The sequence below is a fragment of the Eleutherodactylus coqui genome, chromosome 2 (genome assembly GCF_035609145.1).
Source record: "Eleutherodactylus coqui strain aEleCoq1 chromosome 2, aEleCoq1.hap1, whole genome shotgun sequence".
NCBI lineage: Eukaryota > Metazoa > Chordata > Amphibia > Anura > Eleutherodactylidae > Eleutherodactylus > Eleutherodactylus coqui.
In genome coordinates, this window is record NC_089838.1 from 27,587,116 (window position 1) to 27,596,400 (window position 9,285).

Genomic DNA, 9,285 nt, shown 5'->3' on the forward strand with positions numbered 1-9,285 from the left:
GGTGGTAAGCATTGGTTAGTTGGATATAGACTCAATCAGCACTCATCTTCCATAACAGTCCATATAGGAAGGACCAAGATCTTCTTTTAAAGGAGATGTCCCGCGCCGAAACGGGTTTTTTTTTTTTTAAACCCCCCCCCCGTTCGGCGCGAGACAACCCCGATGCAGGGGTTAAAAAACCCACCCGCACAGCGCTTACCTGAATCCCGGCGGTCCGGCGTCTTCATACTCACCTGCTGAAGATGGCCGCCGGGATCCTCCGTCTTCGTGGACCGCAGCTCTTCTGTGCGGTCCACTGCCGATTCCAGCCTCCTGATTGGCTGGAATCGGCACGTGACGGGGCGGAGCTACACGGAGCTACACGGAGCCCCATAGAGAACAGGAGAAGACCCGGACTGCGCAAGCGCGGCTAATTTGGCCATCGGAGGGCGAAAATTAGTCGGCACCATGGAGACGAGGACGCTAGCAACGGAGCAGGTAAGTATAAAACTTTTTATAACTTCTGTATGGCTCATAATTAATGCACAATGTACATTACAAAGTGCATTAATATGGCCATACAGAAGTGTATAGACCCACTTGCTGCCGCGGGACATCTCCTTTAATACAGCATGACTGTTCAAAGAGACAGGATGGTCTTTGCCCTGCGCACAGGGCGGCAGAGTCAGAGCGGGCAGTTTGCAGGGTGTCTTGGTCACAGACTCTGGTCACTTCTTTAAACTCTTAAGGACGAGACACTTTTTAGGGATTTTACCCATGTTGTGGTTTTACTATTTTTTTCCTTCAGCTACCAAAAGTATTTTGGCTGCATTTTTTTTTCCGTGACATATAGGGCTATATTTTTATATCTTTTTTTCCCTGACCTTTTTTCACGTTTTTTAGTTTTATTTGGGGTAAAAAAAATTTAAAAAAATTATAACATTTATAGTTGTTTGTTTTTTTATATTAGTATATTTACACTAAAATAAAGTATGGGTTCCTCGTGTTGTTTCAGATGTTCTGATATATAATATGCATAGTTTGACATTACAGGGTGCATAAAGCATCAGTTTCAGTTGGCGTCGGCTTTGGGTTATTGTTTTTCTAATGTATATATTTTTATTTTATTCTGCCATTTTGTTTTACTTATGTATGTAATTATGTTTTTTTTTACTAACTATGTCCCTGTGATGTCATATAAGACCTCTGGGGGACATTCATGTTTTATTTTTTTTTATTTGACACTTTTCCACTGTAACTGGGAATTTATGGGAGCCGCATCCATAGGAGCCCCGGTTACAGGGTAAAACATCCACTGTATTGACAATAGACACTTGCAGAGCTCAACGGGGTCTGCTGGGACCTTACAGCTCTGCTGTGCCAGGGAATCTCCACTTTCCCTCCTTAGTACGTAGCGTTCGTTGAGCGCTATGTACTAGTGAAAGGAGAATGCAGAAGGGGTTAAAAACCACTTCTTCCTCCTCCTCTGAGTTATCAGCTGTGTCTAACAGCTGACAACCCATCCTGCTTCTGATTGATTGTAGAAGCAAAGGCTTTAACCCCTTGAGTGGCAGGTTTCCTACCACCCTGTCGTGCCCACCAGGGCAGGTTTTTTTAAATGGTCTAATCATTGAATTTCAACTAGTTTTGCAGTTGCGTCTCAAGAGCCATAACTTTTTCATTTTTCCATTGACATGGCCATATGAGGGCTTGTTTTTTTGCGGGACAAGTTGTGATTTTTTAAACAGGGGGGAGGAAAAAAAAGAAATGGGGAAAAAAGAAAAAAAGGGGCCATGTCATTAAGGGGTTAAATAATGTATTAACTTCCTTCTCTGGGTCATTACGACGCACACGGATACCACATGTGTGATTGTATTTTTGATTTTTTACAAAGTAAAGGGAGACAAGTGTTTTTTTTAATTTTTTTACTAATTTTTTAACTTTTTTTTTTTTTTAATTTTTAAAAAATGTTGTTTTTTTTTTGTCCCTTTAGGGGACTTCCACAGGGACCCATCAGGACCCCTGATCACATTCCGGGGGTCTGATGGTGACAGCCCTTTACAGTCACATAGACTGCAGCATGTAAAGGGTTAACACAGCAGAGATCGGAGGTTTTCTCTGATCTCTGCTGTAAGAGCTAGTACCTAGCTGTCCTCTGACAGCTAACAACCAGCTCTCCCTGCCACAGAGACCATTGGCTTGCTTCTGACAAGCCGATGGTCTCTATGGCAACTTGTAAACAAAGCAGGACATTGCCGACATGTCGGCAATATCTTCTGCTGGTTTTTCAAAGCCCTTGCTTTGTTCTCTGTGGGTCTGTGCAGGCAGAGCACACTGTCACAGCTTGTGGCATTGTGCTCTGCAGCTCCCATAGTGATACATAGCCCGGAAATCTTCCGGGCTATGTTGCTATGAGCAGTGGAGCTCGTCCCCGGAAATTTTCCGGGCGTGCCACTCAAGGGGTTAATCCCTCGCCTTATTTTTACTATCGTCTGAGATTAAAGCCCAGGACCAAACGCTGTAAATTTGCTGTGCTTGGTCCTAAATGAGTTAAAGGGGTTGTACAGGGTTAGCTTACTTCCAAACACAGTGCCACCCTTGTCCGTGGATTGCAGCTAAACTCTCATTCACTTCAATAGAGCTGAGCTGTAATACCAAACACAACCCTATGGACAAGGGTGGTGCTGTGTTTAGAAGAAAGCAGCCATATTTTTCTAACTCTAGACAACCCTTTTAAAGGCACACTATACAATGGTACAGCAATTCACATATACATAACAATGCCTGCAATAATGTGGTTGGTCATCACATACAGTCATGTTATACATCTTATAACCTGGAGATAGATAGATAGATAGATAGATAGATAGATAGATAGATAGATAGATAGATAGATAGATAGATAGATAGATAGATAGATAGATAGATAGATAGATAGATAGATAGATATTAGATATATATGTGATAGATAGATAGATAGATAGATAGATAGATAGATAGATAGATAGATATGAGATAGATAGATATGAGATAGATACATACATAGATAAATAGATAGATATTAGATAGATAGATAGATAGATAGATATAAGCCACCTGCACATGCGGATTTCCGCCGCGGAAGACTTGCGATTCATTGTGGAAATTAATTTAAAATGCTTGCGGACTATCGCGGATTCTTTGGTTTTTCTACGCGGATGCACAGTGGATCGTCTCCCCTGCTTGGTCTCCATGTGTGCGTGGAGCTGCATACAATCATTCTTTACTATGGCCGACTCAAAAACAGCGGATGGTGCGTGCGGGTGCCAATTGCAGTTTCCCAATTCAAATCCGGCCGTGTGCAGCCAGCCAATATTTGATTATGTATAATTACAGTTTTCATTGATAGAATTTTTCAACAAGATACACAAAGCATTTATAATCAAAGTTAATAGTAATAGAATCCCGTTCTCTCTGGATAATGGTGTCTAGCACCACCTAGAGGAGAGACGGCGATATTACAAATTTTAAGTTTTGGAATTGAAGTTCAATCAAGTCTAGGATGCCTAACAGACCCATCATTGAGGTCATCTCACCGGTGGCCAACAATGCCTTTGGCTAGCCCATTTGTGTAAATTATAATCTGTCGATACATTGATCCACTATGTTGGATTTGTACAGCCGGTGTAGTTTATAGTACAAGTGAGGAATAGGTAGCAATATTTTCTATGCATTCTGGTAAGATAGATGGATGGATGGATGGATGGATCAGATAGAGTCCCCACCTCATAGATTATAAGAATAGTGACAATATATGCAATACTGTGCAAAAGTTTAAGGAAGGGGTAGAAAAAATGTTGCAAAGTAAGAATGCTTTCAAATATAAAAGTATAATAGTTTATTTTTTTAACAAAATGCAAAAATAATGAATAAAATAAAAATCTAAATCCAAATCCATTTTTGGTGTGATCACCCCCCTTTGCCTTTAAAACAACATCAACTCTTCTAGGCACACAATCAAGTGTATGATAACCAAGTATACCAAAGAGGTGCTAATCATCATAGGGCAGGTTGAAACGGAATCAGAACCAGCAGTGAAGGAGGCTTAAAACTGGATGAGGAACAGCCAGACTCTGCTACAAAGGTGAGGTTGTGGAAGACAGTTTCATGTCACAGGTCAAGACTGAGAAACCAGGCACAAGGTAGTTATACTGCATCAGCAGGGTCTCTGCCAGGCAAAGGTTTCAAAGCAAACTGGGGGTCCAAGGAGTTCCGTTGAAGCTCTTTTAAAGAAGCACAAAGAAATGGGCGATGCTGAGGATCATATATACAGTAAAGAGCCAAGGAAACTTAGGGTGGTTTCACTCCTGCGTCGGAAGTTCTGCTTTCCTGCTCCACAAATGGAGCCCCGTGCTGATTGGCTCTGTCTTAGGACGTAAGCGAACAGCACCAAACAGACCCCACTGACTATAATGAGGTCCGATCGGTTTCTGCTCAGCTGTATGCAGTGCTTCTCCTTCCGGGATTTTGTGCAGGATCTGCAGCCGGAGGTTCCAACACAGATGTGAAACTAGCCTTAGTGCAGCAGATGAAAGACGGGTCATGCTTACTTCCCTTTGCATTTTGTTACATGACAGAAATAAACTACCCTGTTTCCCCGAAAATAAGACAGTGTCTTATATTAATTTTTGTTCAAAAGGTTTAACTTTTTTACATGTATAGCTGCCTGGACACTATTTAAATTGACTTTTTTAATTAACTGTTAGCAGGGCTTAATTTTGGAGTAGGGCTTATATTTCAAGCATCCTCAAAAAAGCCTGAAAAATCATTTTGGATCCTTAAAAATTCTGGAAAATCATGCTATGTCTTATTTTCAGGGAAACAGGGTATTACCACTTCTAGTTTTGAAAGCATTCTTACTCTGCAGCTTTTTTTTCACACCTGCCTAACATTTTGCGCAGTTCTGTATAAAGCTAGAATCCGGCGGGCTGGGCGCATCTACACACAGAACTCTGAGGTTTCTTCTTATATTGTTAGTGGGAGGCCATTAGTTCCCATAATACACGCCTCAGCTGCTTCAGAACTGCTTTTACGTTTCTTGCTACTTTTCACAAAGTGGTTCTGTAACATGTGATATATGTATTATGAGGTTCTGCAGGAGCTGAGGCGTGAAGAGAAAGGGAACACTACAATCAACGGCTGGCATACATAGAATCTCTACAATACGGTTGTTATTAACCCTTAATAAGCTGACTGTGAATTTACCTTGTATGTGTCTTCCTGAAGAGAGGATCTGCAGTGACTGAGCTTCTCCTATTGTCTCCCCTTATGAATGGGTTGTTAAAATAGCATCTTTCTTGACCATGGCCTTGTCTGCTGGAAATTTGATCTTGGTTGCATTGTGGGCAGATCTGATGCCCGCTGTTCCATCCTATAGCCTATATGGGCTTGATGACAAGGTGCCCTTTGTAATGGAATTAGGAAGGTCATTTCACACATTCGTTGAACCTAAAATATCTCACAAAGCGGCACATGTGTTGTGGTGAAGTTACCGCCTCATTCCTTAAGCCCAACTTGCAGATCATACATTGGCTTGGATGCCAGCTGAGGCTAAAGAAATGACAAGTAGTACGCCTGTACATTGAGCAGCTATCATGCAGACAAGTCGCGGGAGCGTACGAGCGGCGGTTGTGGGAACCATTTTACACAAAGTGCTTATTAGTTGTTCGTTAACATATTATTTAGGGAAGATCAAAAAGACAGAAGGTCTGCAAATCCAACTGATAAATGCCATGGTGTACGTCGACCGTGGCTACACACATATAAACAGTTAGGCTGGATGCAGACGAACGTATATCAGCTCGGTTTTCACGCCGAGCCGATATACGGTGTCCTCATCTGCAGGGGGGGGGGGGGGGGATGGAAAAGCCAGGAGCAGGAACTGAGCTCCCGCCCCCTCTCTGCCTCCTCTCCACCCCTCTGCACTATTTGCAATGAAAGGAGGCGGGACGGGGCTAAATTATGAGAATTAGCCCCGCCCCATCCCACCTTCCCTCATTGAAAATAGTGCAGGAAGGTAGAGAGGGGGCGGGAGCTCAGAGCACTGCTCCTGGCTCTTCCAGCCTCCCCTCCTGCAGAGAGAGACGCCGTATATCGGCCGGCGTGAAAACCCAGCCGATATACATTCGTCTGAATCCAGCCTTAGGGCGCCCACCCACTGGCGTTTGCGATTTCCGTGCGTGAAAAACGCAGCGTTTTCGGCGCGTTTTCGGCAGCGTTTTTTGCGGCGTTTTTGCGGCATTTTCGCGCCATTTCCATTGACATTCATGGGTGCATTACGAGAAAAATAAGGACACATATGCAACTGACAGTTCCTATGTTAAAAAACGCAACGGACCGAAAAAAAAAACGCCAGTGGACAGGAACACATTCAAAACTAATTGCTCTTGAGAAAAAACGCAAAACGCAAAGGAAAAAAAAACGCCAGTGGGTGGGCGCCCTAAGGATGCGTTCACACGAACGTATATCGGCTCCGTTTTCACGCCGAGCCGATATACGTTGTCCTCGTGTGCGGGGGGGGGGGGGGGGGGGATGGAAGAGCCAGGAGCAGGAACTGAGCTCCCGCCTCCTCCCCACCCCCTCTCCGCCCCTCTGCACTATTTGCAATGGGGAGAGGCGGGACGGCGGCGGGGCTAAGTGCCGCGAATTAGCCCTGTCCCTGTCCCGCCTCTCCCCATTGCAAATAGTGCAGAGGGGCGGAGAGGAGGCAGAGAGGGGGCGGGAGCTTAGTTCCTGCTTCTGGCTCTTCTATCCTCCCCCCCCCCCCCCCTGCACACGAGGACAACGTATATCGGCTCGGCGTGAAAACTGAGCCGATATACGTTCATGTGAATTCACCCTTAGAGACTGAATAAAGATGTGTAGCAATCTCCGGCGTTCTTACTGAAATAAATGGCGCACAGTGCGCCTGCCCGACCTGCGCTTCATTCATTCGGGGACCGACTGGACCCCCGTTATCATGATGGTCTTGAAAGTGGACCCTCCCCGATCAGCTACTTATCCCCTATTCTATGGGCTTGTTGGTACCGGAATAACCCTTTAATTCTCAATATAGGTGTTAAAGGGGTTGTTTCATCAGAGGCAATCCCTTTTTGAAGGTTGTCCCCATGGAGATCAGATGATCGCTTAAGTCCTTGGCAGACTGTGGCAGAGGTAGGGGAAATATAGTAGAAAGAATCAGCAAGGATGTCTTGAATCTGCTAGAAAAGGAAGCACTGCTCTCTGCCCCGGGACCCCCCCCCCCCCCCATGACGTCCATAATTGGGCATATGGACAGGGGTTGTCTTCGTGACACAACCCTTGTAACGGCCTGTCTCCTGGTGATGAGTGCCCTTTACTCCCATAGGACTAGGTAGAATAGCAATAATGGCGTGAAACAATACTCTCAGGCATGCGGTCTATTTGTAGAACACAGCCACGCTCCTATTGTTCCTTGTCATTCTTCTGACCTTACACTGGAGTTCCTAATAAATATAAACTACGTTGCTGGACAAAAATTAGCCTTGGCATCTCTGGGTATGGAAACAAATGGTGCCAGCCCAGAACAAATGCCACCAGCCGACAGGTTCCTGGTAGATGTGACTCGTAGGACCAGACATTCTTACGAAGGGCACTTACCCCTAAAACCCCAATAGATATATGGCTCTTAGGTCCCCAAAGCTGAGAATTCTAAAACCCCTTTCTTTATATGTCCATCCATTAGATAAGCTGCCTGACAACCAATACGGGAGATATTACCCAGCTTTCCCAAACACCTGAGTGGCAAATCTGCCTAGTTATGCTATGGCCATATAGCCGGCTGCATTTACCATTTAGGTTACATTGAGACATGGCAGATTTGTTACAAGCTTTTTGGGGGTATGGATTCCATACAGGGGCGTAACTATGAGGCCTTAGTCAGACGGGCGTTTTTTCGCACGATTTGTGGATCGCATGACGGATGCGCATCCGCAAATCGCGTGACCGGTGCCCGAAAATCGCCCGAAAATCTGCTCCTAGCCGCGTTTCATTAGAAACGGGTCGGAGCTGTCCAGCGCATTGCATTCAATGGAGCCGGCAATACAGCGGCTCCATTGAAAGCAATGCGCTGCGGGCGAGTGTGGGATGAATTGTCGGGAAGGGATTAAATATATAAGCCCTTCCCTGCAATTCATCCAGAAAAGTGTTAAAATAAAAAATATATATATATATACTCACCTTGTCCCGGCAGCCGGAGTTCCGCGCGGCCGGCCTGCAGTGGGTGTGAAGGGGGTGTGAGTCAGACTTGCCCCCTGATTGGCTCAGCGCTGAGCCAATCAGAGGCAGGTCTGACTCACACCAATTCGTGAATTCACACCCAATCATGAATTCATGAATGGGTGTGAGTCAGACCTGCCTCTGATTGGCTCAGTGCTGAGCCAATCAGGGGGCAGGTCTGACTCACACCCCCTTCACACCCACTGCCGGCCCCGCGGAACTCCGGCTGCCGGGAGCAGGTGAGTATATATATATTTTTTATTTTAACACTTTTCTGGATGAATTGCAGGGAAGGGCTTATATATTTAAGCCCTTCCCGACAATTCATCCCGCGCACACCGGCAGCCCATTGCTTTCAATGGAGCTGGCTGTATTGCCGGCTCCATTGAATTCAATGGGCAAACATCGTTCTTCTCTGCCACAGCTGGAACAGCTGTGGCAGAGAAGAATGATTTGTCTTCTATATGTTCTCAATGGGGTCGACGCTGCTGCCGCCGGCCCCATTGAGCGCATATAGAGAAGAGAACAGGAATCGCAGATCGCAGATAGGTGCGATCTGCGATTTCTGTTCTATAATTTATCGGACGAGCGCATAAAAAGCGCTCATGTGTCTGATACCATTGCAAAGCAATGGTTTTAAAAAAATCGCCGGACGCATGCGCATGCGCAAATCGCGCGTTAAAAAGGGCGGCCGTCTGACTAAGGCCTAAGGGATGCAGGGGATGCGGTTGCACCCGGGCCCAGGAGCCTTAGAGGGCCCATAAGGCCTCTCTTCTCTATATAGGGAGCCCAGTACTATGAATAAACCATTGTATTTGGGGACCCTGTTACAGATTTTGCATTGCGGCCCAGAAGCTTCAAGTTACGCCTCTGATTCCATAATATGCCTTTGGGCACCTAATTGTTCAGTTGAGGTGGCAGTTGAATGGGTGGCATCCAGCATGGACGGTATAGCACTGTTTGGCAGCATCACTTGCGCACTGTGTTATTTGGGGACTGTTTGGCAGCATGTATGGATTATATTGTATTGTT